The following is a 14752-nucleotide window of genomic DNA, read 5'->3' on the forward strand; positions in this document are numbered from 1 at the left end:
GATACCAAGAACCAGTTGGTGTAAGTATTGAATATCAATTTGCATATATTGAATAATGTATGATTTGAACATAATAGTGTAAACCTGGAAAAGTATTATAAATGTCACGGGACGCCCCCCCCCCCCCCCCCCCCGCCGCGTGCAGGGGGTTTAATGTTTGTAACCACGCCCTTTGTAATTGTATGCACCTGTATGGGGCTTAATGTCTTGTGTCTTTTGTCTATTTAAATCTCTGATAGTGTGTGTACTGTGTTGGTCATTGTTAGTCTGCTGTTAAATGTAAAATGCGTATGTAATCTTCGTTCAATGTTACTAGAGTCTGTGTTTTGTTACGTGTATGAGTCATGTCTTTCCTTCATGTTGTATATGAGTGCCACTATTGTTGTTTGTGTCTTTTGTTAATAAACGCGTCACTTCATCGAGGGAATCTGTGCATCCTGCTCCATGCCCATCAGCACTCAGGCCAGTAGATTCGTTACAATAAAAAAATTTAAATGGTTATGTAAGTGTCCTTGAAGAAAATATATAAAGGTCATGCCCACCTGACACTGTTAGACATTCTCCGGACAATGCCTCGTTTGTAACATTGAATTTAGGAAAATCTATGAACACCATTAATTGGTGGCTGTACCACAGGGATCAATTGGATTGACTGGCAACGGACCCACGCCGTCAGCAGGACAAAGCACCAGCTGACGGACAACCCAAAGCTGCACTGTTCTGTGGGTCTGAATCCACACGCGCACTACCAAAGGTACTTAAATCCCTGTTAAAACATTCTGCATAGGTGGTATTCAGACCTGGTCCACAGAGATTTGTAGTCAGGTTTTGGGGGTCTTAAGGGTGCAGACTGGGAATTGAAGGAGTGAGAATTGTTTGCTAAAAATATAAAATAACAAAAAATGGAGTAACAGTTAGAAAATCAAGTAGTAAAAGTGAAAATAGTTTCACAAAAACTTACTGTAAAGGGAAATAGTGAAAAAAAACAACAGTTGAATAAAGAAAGATAAAGTAAAGAAAAATGTGCAGTGAATAAAGAGAATAAAGAGAAATAAATAGAGCTCCAGAGAAAAAAAGCGCTGAAGAGATGAATGTTAACAGGTATGTTTGTTCCAGTTGTTTCTGTATAAATGTGACCACAACAAGTGAAGTAAAGAAAATGTGCAGAATAAAGAGAATAAAAGAATAAAAGAGAATAAAGAGAATAAAATAATAAAAGAATAAAAAGAGAATAAAGAGATTAAAAGAATAAAGAGAAGAATAGTAGATCTCGTGAGTAAAGCAGCACTAAGAGAAAAGTGTTAAATGTTTTGTCTGTAAAAACTGTGTTTGTGTTGATGTGGCCATCGCGAGTTAACAGATTACCAACAATGACGTATTGTACGACGCATACCAGCATAACAGTTTTTTCTGGGTTATAATTAAGATTATTTTGGTTTGGTCGTTTAACAAAAGAAGTGAATGGATATGCAGACAGATCTGTCAAAATGTCATTAATAATATCTCATTATAAAATGCGTGCATGCAAAACATATAGACATTGTTTTAGTAATAAATATAAAGTAAATGATAGAGGTATCGTATATAAAACTGGTAACAGTTAAAGCAGTAGCGAGCATACATATGATGGACATTTTAAAATAGCAGCAATAGGAGAAGAGTAAAGTTAAAATATACAGGATAAGAAATTTAACCAGAGCGAGTGGCTGTTAATAGTATTTTTGGAACAGTGAATATCTAATTTACCCAAGTAAGTTCTGGCTAAATCAATATTCAATAATCAATAAGCAGTTAAATCTAACAAAATAACTTAGAATCAAGTGAATAGATTTGCGACTAAAATAATCACATGGATAGCAATTTGTTAAATGAGATGCAGGGAGTGCAAATGCATTTTTGGCTTGAGAAAATATATAGAAACTCTGCAGGTGTGGCGTGTCGGAAATCGCTAGACTTAATACATGTTAAATTGTATCGGCTGACTAAGTGACATAAATTGGATGAATAAGGAATAAGGAGGATTTGGAAAAGGGCTCTGTTGGCTGCAGTTGTTGTTTAGCCAAGTGCCTGTAAGAGCAACAGTTGGAGTGGAGCGGTTGCCATGGGGACCGTTTGAACCACCGCCAGCGCTGGATGATGGGAGGCGGTGTGTAGGGTTAAAGATTTGAATAATGACAGACAAGAGACAGGTTTACTGGGATAGAGGGCTGGCTACGTCCATATTGGTGAACAGAATTAACTCATTGAGCTCAGAAAATTGGAGGCAGACACCTGTGCAGAAAGCTACAACTGTAAGAAAAAAAGTATTACTGTGATGAATTCCACAGTGTGTCCTGATTGTTTTTATTGTACAGGAGGAAAAATGTGGGAAATTTCACAAGGAAATGTTGTAGGATTTGGATTATGGATTACACTGAACCTGTTATATTTCAACTTTTAACAATACCCATTATTTTGACAACTCCAATGGAACTTTTGTAGAACAAGACCTGGTTAATCATGCACGTCTCATGCAGAAATATGATGGTGTCGTAATTCCGGATGCTCATTGGGTATGTGGGGGTAAGAGTCATGTTGATTGTGTCATTTCCTATGGTTCCTGTACCTGAAGCTGTACTTCCCACACAACGATGCTTATCATTGTGTTCAGCAACGTGAGGCACCGAAGGGTAGTTTGGATGATAAAGTATCATTGATGCTATTGGAGTTCATAGGGGGGCTTCGGATTAATTTAAGGCTAGAAATCAAATTGCTGCAGGATCTGAATCAATTCTCTGGTGGTTTACTATAAACAAAACTATTGACTGGATAAATTACATATACTATAATCAGCATCATTTTATTAATTATACTGATGCACTAACAGCAGTGGCGGTGCAATTGGAAGCTATGTCATTAATGACCTGGCAAAATCGTATAGCTCTGGATAAGTTTTTGGCCGAGAGGGGAGGTGTATGTGTTCTGTTCGGAGAATCCTGCTGTAATTTTATTCCAAATAACAGTATTAACATAATTTATAAACTGAAGTAACTGTATAACCTAAGATATTTGTGTGATAATATAAGAAACCTTCGCAATGCCCAATGGATGTTGGCCACATAAGTAAGAAAAGAATGTTACAGGGCACGCAGTTAAATTCAATAGTTCATATTAGAAATAATAAACTAAAGTCACAACATTGTTAACATTTATATAAAACAATGACACATTAAATAGAGACAGCGGGACAATAGTTCATGACAAAATCATGAAAGGGGGGAATGAGGTGATCAAATGTTTTGAGGCAAAGGAAAGGCCAAACGTTAATCTGTATTTTCATGAGACGATCTGTGATCTAATTAAAATAGGCTTTGAAGCTCCCTGTCACATGTGCAGAGTGGTGCAAGACTGTCTGAAAGCATAAAGATGAATAATGTTTCTGGGGTATCTTAAGGTCAGAGACCTTTTTGAGTCTATATGTGCAAAACAGAGGCTCTGATGCAGGTGGTTTCAAGGCCTCTGTATAAGTCTAAGGCAGATCACACTGGATTGTTCCCATGAGAAATAAATTCATTAGTGTTGGAAAAGATCTCTGTTTTTAAAAGACTAGAAAGCTTCCATAAACTGTAAAATATGGTCTTTAGCACTTTTCTTATAGATGATTTCAGTCTTACATCAAATAGTGAATTCCACTACATGCACAATGCTACATTTTCAGGGTGGGCGTGGCCTGGGGTGATGGGAAGGTGGAGCCCAGTGTCATATCTTTTCATGGGGCCCAAAATCCCTGACGGCGCCCCTGAGTCAGCTTCAAAAGCTTCCACAACCAGCATTGCTCTAAGGGATTATTAAGAGTACACCACCCACTTTAATTAAGAGAACACCACCCATTTTAATTAAGAGTACACAACCCACTTTAATTAAGGGAACACCACCCACTTTAATGAAGAGTACACATAATTCAGCCTCTTTATAACTGAGTGAATCTTAGCTCAACCAGCTGGAGTTTTGGACACACTATTTTGTCATCGATAAGATTTTATTGGGGTCCATTTTCCTGTTGAAGAGACTCTTGGTCAGAGTCAGATGGCTCAAACATGGAGCTAAACCACACTGATCCTGCCAGCTGTTTCTCTCACGCAGCAAGCAGGATCAGTGTGGTTTAGCCCAATGTCTGAGCCATCTCTCACTAACACTGGGATGTTTACATTGCCAGGGAGACACCACTATTAAACATTATGTGAACAATATGAATGTAAACATGTCACTAACATCTACACATGTGCACACAAACATATACCTGTAGGGCACTATGCTTGTTCTCATCCTAATACCTTTTCACTTATGAGGTCATACTGACCTCAGCATGCAGAAACAACAGGCGATGACCCATGTGTTCATTAATGCAAACCACAGGCTTTATAAAGCTAGGAGCCCCTCCCCTCTTTCTGTCCACAAATATCACACACCACAAGGCAGACGAGCACTGCTGGGCATATACAGTGCCTGGCCAAAAAAAAGGTCACACACTCTAAAATTTCGTTGGACCGCCTTTAGCTTTGATTATGGCATGCATTCACTGTGGCATTGTTTCCACAAGCTTCTGCAATGTCACAACATTTATTTCTGGGCAGAGTTGCATTAATTTTTCCCCAAGATCTTGTATAGATGATGGGAGATTTGGACTACTGCACAAAGTCTTCTCCAGCATATCCCAAAGATTCTCAGTGGGGTTCAGGTCTGGAGTCTGTGGTGGCCAATCCATGTGTGAAAATGATGTCTCATGCTCCCTGAACCACTCTCTCACAATTTGAGCCCGACGAATCCTGGAATTGTCCGTGCCGTCAGGTAAGAAAAAATCCATTGATGGAATACCCTGGTCGTTCAGTATATTCAGGTAGTCAGCTGACCTTATTCTTTGGGCACATAACATTGCTGAACCTAGACCTGACCAACGGTAGCAACCCCAGATCATAGCATTGCCCCCACAGGTTTGTACAGTAAGCACTAGGCATGATGGGTGCATCACTTCAGCCGCCTCTCTTCTTACCCCCATGCGCCCATCACTCTGGAAGAGGGTAAATGTGGACTCATCAGACCACATTACCTTCTTCCATTGCTGCGGAGTCCGATCTTTATGCTCCCTATCAAATTGAAGCTATTTTTGCCAGTTAGCCTCACTGATAAGTGGTTTTCTTAAGGCTACACAGCTGTTTAGTCCCAATCCCTTGAGTTCCCTTCACACTTATATTCAGCTTTTCTATTGTAACACGCCTAGCTCTACATGATTAGGTAACATTGACATCATCTAACACATTCAGAATTAAGACTTTATGAATGAAAGACCCAGCAGGAATAAGCAAAATGCTTTTTGCTTATTGCTTGTCACACTGAATAATGTTGCATTGCTCTTCATTTAACACAATAAATCCAAGCAATGACTAAGAATTTGCACATTATTACAAACTAATACATTTTTATTTATTGTATTTTTTGAGTTGAAGATTGTTCCATTAACTGCTCTGACCAGATGTAGCCATTTCATTATCATGAGCCCCCACCCTCTTCTTGTGCATATAATATAATCTCTGTTAATCCCCTCCTGTATAAACTGGTATTTTCAGAGACTTGCAAGTGTTTTTGGGAACTGTAGGCAGTGAGTGGAATTAGTTGAGGTTGCAGTTTCCTTGTACTTGGTTCTGCTGATGGTGTGAGGTGCTCTTTGTGCTTTGGGGGTGGAGCACCCTCTTCACACTAGGAGGGGCCACTGCTGTGCTGGTCTGGGTTTATGGACTCTTTAGACTTCTAATCTGAGACATCACATCATCCTGAGAAATCAACTATAACCTTGAGTGGAACGTATTTTTCCTAATAATGTAGCATCTAATAAATACAGAAACCGAGCAACATCTGTAAACAGGAAGGAGTCTGAGAAAAAAATGGATCTGGTAAACAAAGACAGCAAAGAAGGTTTTCACGTGTCATCAGGATCTCATGAGGATATTACCTGTGTAAGGTTGTGATTATATGAGGATATTACCTGTGAAAGGTTGTGATCATACACATATATGAGGATATTACCTGTGTAAGGTTGTGATCATACACATATATGAGGATATTACCTGTGTAAGGTTGTGATCATACACATATATGAGGATATTACCTGTGAAAGGTTGTGATCAAACACATATATGAGGATATTACCTGTGCAAGGTTGTGATCATACACATATATGAGGATATTACCTGTGTAAGGTTGTGATCATACACATATATGAGGATATTACCTGTGAAAGGTTGTGATCAAACACATATATGAGGATATTACCTGTGTAAGGTTGTGTTCATACACATATATGAGGATATTATCTGTGTAAGGTTGTGATCATATGAGGGTATTACCTGTGAAAGGTTGTGATCATACACAAATATGAGGATATTACCTGTGTAAGGATGTGATCATACACATATATGAGGATATTACCTGTGTAAGGTTGTGATCATACACATATATGAGGATATTACTTGTGTAAGGTTGTGATTATATACATATGAGGATATTACCTGTGTAAGGTTGTGATATGAGGGTATTACCTGTGAAAGGTTGTGATTATACATATATATGAGGATATTACCTGTGTAATGTTGTGATCATACACATATATGAGGATATTATCTGTGTAAGTTTGTGATCATATGAGGGTATTACCTGTGAAAGGTTGTGATCATATACAAATATGAGGATATTACCTGTGTAAGGATGTGATCATACACATATATGAGGATATTACCTGTGAAAGGTTGTGATCATACACATACATGAGGATATTACCTGTGAAAGGTTGTGATCATACACATATATGAGGATATTACCTGTGAAAGGTTGTGATCATACACATATATGAGGATATTACCTGTGTAAGGTTGTGATCATACACATATATGAGGATATTACCTGTGTAAGGTTGTGATCATACACATATATGAGGATATTACCTGTGAAAGGTTGTGATCAAACACATATATGAGGATATTACCTGTGTAAGGTTGTGATCATACACATATATGAGGATATTACCTGTGAAAGGTTGTGATCATACACATATATGAGGATTTTACCTATGTAATGATGTGATCATACACATATTTGAGGATATTACCTGTGAAAGGTTGTGATCATACACATACATGAGGATATTACCTGTGAAAGGTTGTGATCATACACATATATGAGGATATTACCTGTGAAAGGTTGTGATCATACACATATATGAGGATATTACCTGTGTAAGGTTGTGATCATACACATATATGAGGATATTACCTGTGTAAGGTTGTGATCATACACATATATGAGGATATTACCTGTGAAAGGTTGTGATCATACACATATATGAGGATATTACCTGTGTAAGGTTGTGATCATACACATATATGAGGATATTACCTGTGTAAGGTTGTGATCATACACATATATGAGGATATTACCTGTGAAAGGTTGTGATCATACACATATATGAGGATATTACCTGTGTAAGGTTGTGATCATATGAGGGTATTACCTGTGAAAGGTTGTGATCATACACATATATGAGGATATTACCTGTGTAATGATGTGATCATACACATATATGAGGATATTACCTGTAAAAGGTTGTGATCATACACATACATGAGGATATTACCTGTGAAAGGTTGTGATCATACACATATATGAGGATATTACCTGTGAAAGGTTGTGATCATACACATATATGAGGATATTACCTGTGTAAGGTTGTGATCATATGAGGGTATTACCTGTGAAAGGTTGTGATCATAAACATATATGAGGATATTACCTGTGTAAGGTTGTGATCATATGAGGATATTACCTGTGAAAGGTTGTGATCATACACATACATGAGGATATTACCTGTGAAAGGTTGTGATCATACACATATATGAGGATATTACCTGTGTAAGGTTGTGACCAAACACATATGAGGATATTACCTGTGAAAGGTTGTGATCATACACATATATGAGGATATTACCTGTGTAAGGTTGTGATCATATGAGGGTATTACCTGTGAAAGGTTGTGATCATAAACATATATGAGGATATTACCTGTGTAAGGTTGTGATCATATGAGGATATTACCTGTGAAAGGTTGTGATCATACACATACATGAGGATATTACCTGTGAAAGGTTGTGATCATACACATATATGAGGATATTACCTGTGTAAGGTTGTGATCATACACATATATGAGGATATTACCTGTGAAAGGTTGTGATCCTACACATACATGAGGATATTACCTGTGAAAGGTTGTGATCATACACATATATGAGGATATTATCTGTGTAAGGTTGTGATCATATGAGGGTATTACCTGTGAAAGGTTGTGATCATAAACATATATGAGGATATTAGCTGTGTAAGGTTGTGATCATACACATATATGAGCATATTACCTGTGTAAGGATGTGATCATACACATATATGAGGATATTACTTGTGAAAGGTTGTGATCAAACACATATAAGAGGATATTACCTGTGTAAGATTGTGACCAAACACATATATGAGGATATTACCTGTGTAAGGATGTGATCATACACATATATAAGGATATTACCTGTGAAATGATGTGATCATACACATATATGAGGATATTTCCTGTGAAATGATGTGATCATACACATATATGAGGATATTTCCTGTGAAATGATGTGATCAAACACATATATGAGGATATTACCTGTGTAAGGGTGTGATCATACACATATATGAGGATATTACTTGTGTAAGGTTGTGATTATAGACATATGAGGATATTACCTGTGTAAGGTTGTGATATGAGGGTATTACCTGTGAAAGGTTGTGATCATACACAAATATGAGGATATTACCTGTGTAAGGATGTGATCATACACATATATGAGGATATTAGCTGTGTAAGGTTGTGATCATATGAGGGTATTACCTGTGAAAGGTTGTGATCATAAACATATATGAGGATATTACCTGTGTAAGGTTGTTACCAAACACATATATGAGGATATTACCTGTGTAAGGTTGTGATCATACACATATATGAGGATATTTCCTGTGAAATGATGTGATCAAACACATATATGAGGATATTACCTGTGTAAGGATGTGATCATACACATATGTGAGGATATTACCTGTGTAAGGATGTGATCATACACATATATGAGGATATTACCTGTGTAAGGATGTGATCATACACATATGTGAGGATATTACCTGTGTAAGGGTTTCCTGTGCCAGCCATATGGTAAAGGGCACCTGCTGCTTCAGATAGGAGACCAGTAATCTGACTGGGACCAATAGAATGACATTTATACTCAACAGAGAGGAGACCAGTAATTCACCACGTTCTGACTGGGACCAGTATAATGACATTTACACTCAACAGTAACTAAATTAACAAACGTGAGCTTGAGGATCTCAGTGACTGGAAACAGGTGAGTGAGACCCAAATCATTTTTCCCCAGTAAGTTCCTATAAATTCCTGCTGTAGATTATGACTAAAGCCTGTATGATTCCCTATCAAGTCTTCACACATGGACAGAACACAGACCTGCTTTTAAACTATTGGAACAAAACAAGCCTTAGTTAAGTATATTTATGAGTGATACTCCATTAAAGACCAAACTGCATTACATTTATAGCACTGAAATATAATAATCATAATAAATTGTACACTAGATCATTTCCATGACACTTAACCTAACAATTATGACTGTGAGAAACCAAAAAACAAAAAACTACCTAAAATCCTCTTTAAAATAGATTACTATTAAATAAAATACCCATTATTTGAGGCATGTTAAAATAAAAAAATATATATATAATATTCTTTATTAATATTATGTAATGTAATAATATTACATTAAAGCCGCCTCTTATCAGATGTAAACGTAGAAAGTCTGATCAGATGTGAATCAGCATGTACAACTAGTGCTCTGTAGTCTTCACACCCAAACCTGGACGCAGCGGCTCACCTGCTTCTGCAGATCCACATCACAGCACGTGTCCAGAACACCTTCAGCATCCCAATCACGTCACACGCCTCCTCGCCCTCCTCACGCGACACCATCTCGAGCCAGTCGCTCTCCGCGAGACGCCCCAGCACGACGTGTACGGGGCTCGCGAGCTGGACGGAGGGCGGCTTTAGTCTGCGCGCGGCTTAACGGCTGAACGGGACGTGACGCAACCTTGTGGTTGTTTTAGCGCGAGCTAACCTGGCTAATGAGCTCCAGCTTTAAAAGGAGCAGCTTTGTACCTTCTGGCGCTCAGTAAGTGTGAGACAAAGCTCAGCGTGCTTGTGTAGAAACAGCGTAACTCACGTTTGTAGCCATTTTAAATACGCGGAGGCCACAACTTTATTCAGGAGACATTTCAATTCTTTCCTACTTCCTCGTTCAAGTCTCCAAACGAGCGCCTGTTGCCGATAGTTGGCGCTACATGAACCAAACTGGACTTATGAATTCTGATGTAGTTTTTCTTCATGTTTGCAGTAAAATACTAAGCGTGCGCACCTTTCTGTCAGGTCATTTCTGCACAGCCCAGTTAACATGTTAATGGCGTCTGCTTTGATGGACATTATTTCTTATAAATGCAGTGTGGCGGCTGTAAAAGGTAGTTTGTGTTAGTACGTGTGTATAACTCGTGATCAACACTGAGGGTATGAAGTGGTCTGTATGAGTGTAGTTTATTTGGGGAGGGGTGATATTAACCTTTAGTTTCCACAGCAGGTGCACACCATAATCCCAACATGCATGTTTTTGTAAATAACTGTCATTTATCAAACATGTACTGATTGATATATTGTGTAACCATAATTCATTATATTTGGAATATGAAACATGAAATTAAATTTTACAAACATAATTCTCCCTTCCATATTTTTGTTTATAACAGCTGTTTATTAAGGTTTATTAAGTGGTCATCCACTCTGCCAGAGGGGGCGCAGCAGTAAGGTTCTCAGACCTGCACATAGTAAGTGAAACAGGCTATTTGTCTGGGCAATGTGACTGAATATAATTTTTTTTTTTTTGTATAAATAAACAAATAACAGCACTTTGTGGTTGGGTTACAGGTTCACTGCTGCTTCTATGATATAGTATTAAGGGTTACATCCATAATCTGTGTGAATGCAGTGTTGTTTATTGGTACACTTGAGAAATTAAACTAATGTAACTAGTTAGTAGTGGAAGCTGTTACACCCACTTTCATAAGAACACGCCTACATCTTTACTCACTTACTGCAGACAGCATTTTAAATTCAGGTGGTATTTACACATTAAAGTTCGAAGCAGAACCAAATCAACATCCACATAACTCTGTCATACACATTCAAAGGAAGAAATCAATTCCAATTATCCATGATGGCGGCCCCATATTGTTACAATTGAGCTTTTTATGGGTAATTTGGGGAAAGTATAAAACTACATTTAATTTTTTTACTAAACCTTTGCTTTACACTGATATGTAGGTTTAGTATTGATTATCTCTGTAAACTTCAAACTAATGAGCACCAGAGAACAGGAAGGCAGCAGAGTTTCAGATCAGATCAGGTGTGTGTGGTGTCCATGTCAGGGGTGTGTGTGTGTGTGTGTGTGTGTGTAACGTCCAGGTCAGGTGTGTGTGGTGTCTAGAAACTGGAAGACATGGGGAGGACACACAGCCCTGTGCTGCAGTCATGTTCACACATATTCACACTAACACACGTTACCATGGAGAATCATATGATGAATTATGTGTGTGTTTGTTCATCCTCTTCTCTGTGTGGGAGACTCAGACCACATCACCTCAATAGTGGCCGGATACTGTGAGACAGAGAATAGGACAGAAAGATCAGACATGAACACACACCCATCAGTCAGGCATCGGACTCTGTACACAAGCACAATTACCATTACACACACACACACACACACACTCACACTAGACTAGTACCTGACTGCTATATTGTGTAGGGGTGAAATAGGTCTGATTATTATTGGTTTGCATCAGTAATGTTAATCAGCCAATCCCTACACAGAGTTTTGTATGAGCTCATTGTAACATCCAGTTCTCCATCAATCAGCTCCTGCTGTGGTTGTGTGTGTCCACATGATAAAGTGAGTTTGGGTTTATATTGTTACTGCAGCTGTAGGTGAGATTTTGTCTCAACAAATAATTAGAATTTTTTAAAGAATCTACTGAACTTAGGAACAATGTGAATGAGTGAATGAAACAGAGAGAGAGTTTGTGAATGTGAATCTAATTAATACATTGATGGTGTGTGTGTGTGTGTGTGTCAGAAAGAGGAAGAGGGTAATAGCAATTATATCTGTGTGTGTGTGAGTGTGTGTATGTGTGCGTGTGTGTATGTGAGAGAGAGAGAGTAAGTCAGTAACTCACTGTAGTTTCTCCAGTTTACAGTGTGGATCCTCCAGTAGAGCAGAGAGCTGCTTCACTCCTGAGTCTCCTGGTTTATTGTGGTTCAGATTCAGCTCTCTCAGGTGTGTTGAGGGGTTTGACCTCAGAGCTGAAGCCAGAGCAGCACAGCCTTCATCTGTAATACTGCAGTTAAACAGACTGTAGAGAGAAGGAGAAAAACTCCTCACACTTACAGATCAGCACACATACGTGCAAACACAAACAATACATGTTGTGATAGTGATGTAGTGATAGTGTGTGTGTGTATATAGAAAGAGTGAGTGAGTGAGTAAATGTGAAGCTAATTAATACAGTGATGGTGTGTGTGTCAGAAAGATGAAGAGGGTAATAGCAATTATATATGTGTGTGTGTGTGTGTGTGTGTGTGTGTGTGTGTGTGTGTGTGTGTGTGTGTGTGTGTGTGTGTGTGAGGATACTGAATGTGTACATGTGAGAGGATACTGACTATGCGTGTGTGTGTGAGAGGATATTGACTGTGTGTGCGTGTGTGAGTGAGAGGATATTGATTATGTGTGTGTGTGTGTGTGAGAGAGAGTGGCTACTGTCTGTGTGTGAGTGTGTCTGTGAGATGATACTGACTATATGTGTGTGTGTGTGTGTGTGTGTGTGTGTGTGTGTATAAAGAGACAGTAAGTCAGTAACTCACTGTAGTTTCTCCAGTTTACAGTGTGGATCCTCCAGTAGAGCAGAGAGCTGCTTCACTCCTGAGTCTCCTGGTTCATTGAGGTTCAGATTCAGCTCTCTCAGGTGTGATGAGGGGTTTGACCTCAGAGCTGAAGCCAGAGCAGCACAACCTTTATCTGTAATATTGCAGTTATACAGCCTGCAGAGAGAAGGATAAAAACTCACACTTACAGATCAGCACACATACATGCAAATAAACACAATACATGTTGTGATAGTCATGTAGTGACAGTGTGTGTGTATATAGAGAGAATTAGTGAGTGAGTGAGTGAGTGAGTGAATGTGAAGCTAATTAATACAGTGATGGTGTGTGTGTGTCAGGAAGAGGATGAGGGTAATAGCAATCATATCTGTGTGTGTGTGTGTGTGGATACTGAATGTATACATGTGAGAGGATACTGACTGTGTGTGTGTATGTGAGAGAGGATATTGACTGTGTGTGTTTGTGTGTGTGAGTGTGCGTGCAATGATACTGACTGAGTGTGATGTTATTGACTGTGTGCATATGTGTGTTTGAGAGCATATTGGCTGTGTACGTGAAAGGATACTGAGTGTGTGTTTTATGATTTTGAGTGTGTGCGTGTATGAGAGGATATTGATTGTGTGTTTGTGTGTGTGAAAGGATACTGACTGTGTGCTTGTGTGTGTGTGTGCGTTTGTGTGTGTGTGTGTGTGAGTGAGTGAGTCAGTGAGTGAGGATACCAACTCTGTGTGTGAGTGAGGATACCGAGTGTGTGTGTGTGTGTGTGTGTGTGTGTGTGTGTGTGTGTGTGTGTGTGTGTGTGTGTGTGTGTGTGTTTGAGGATACTAACTGTGTGTGTGTTTGTGGGATGGATATTTTTCTGTGTCTCAGAGAGAGCGGGGCGATACTGACTGTGTGTGTGTGTGTGTGTATATAAAGAGACAGTAAATCACTATCTCACTGTAGTTTCTCCAGTTTACAGTGTGGATCCTCCAGTAGAGCAGAGAGCTGCTTCACTCCTGAGTCTCCTGGTTCATTGAGGTTCAGATTCAGCTCTCTCAGGTGTGATGAGGGGTTTGACCTCAAAGCTGAAGCCAGAGCAGCACAACCTTTATCTGTAATATTGCAGTTATACAGCCTGCAGAGAGAAGGAGAAAAACTCACACTTACAGATCAGCACACATACATGCAAATAAACACAATACATGTTGTGATAGTCATGTAGTGACAATGTGTGTGTATATAGAGAGAATTAGTGAGTGAGTGAGTGAGTGAGTGAGTGAATGTGAAGCTAATTAATACAGTGATGGTGTGTGTGTGTCAGGAAGAGGATGAGGGTAATAGCAATCATATCTGTGTGTGTGTGTGTGTGGATACTGAATGTATACATGTGAGAGGATACTGACTGTGTGTGTGTATGTGAGAGAGGATATTGACTGTGTGTGTTTGTGTGTGTGAGTGTGCGTGCAATGATACTGACTGAGTGTGATGTTATTGACTGTGTGCATATGTGTGTTTGAGAGCATATTGGCTGTGTACGTGAAAGGATACTGAGTGTGTGTTTTATGATTTTGAGTGTGTGCGTGTATGAGAGGATATTGATTGTGTGTGTGTGTGTGTGTGTGTGTGTGTGAAAGGATACTGACTGTGTGCTTGTGTGTG

At 38.9% G+C, this 14752-nt stretch overlaps 1 pseudogene; it reads right to left on the bottom strand.

Annotated features, from left to right (window-relative positions):
- Window positions 1–11146: 11146 nt before the first annotated feature.
- Window positions 11147–14752, bottom strand: part of LOC145652826 (NACHT, LRR and PYD domains-containing protein 3-like) — a 20206-nt pseudogene continuing 16600 nt past the window's right edge.

This window comes from Electrophorus electricus, chromosome 21 (assembly GCF_041902795.1).
Source record: "Electrophorus electricus isolate QZ-2024a chromosome 21, ASM4190279v1, whole genome shotgun sequence".
NCBI classification, from domain to species: Eukaryota; Metazoa; Chordata; class Actinopteri; order Gymnotiformes; family Gymnotidae; genus Electrophorus; species Electrophorus electricus.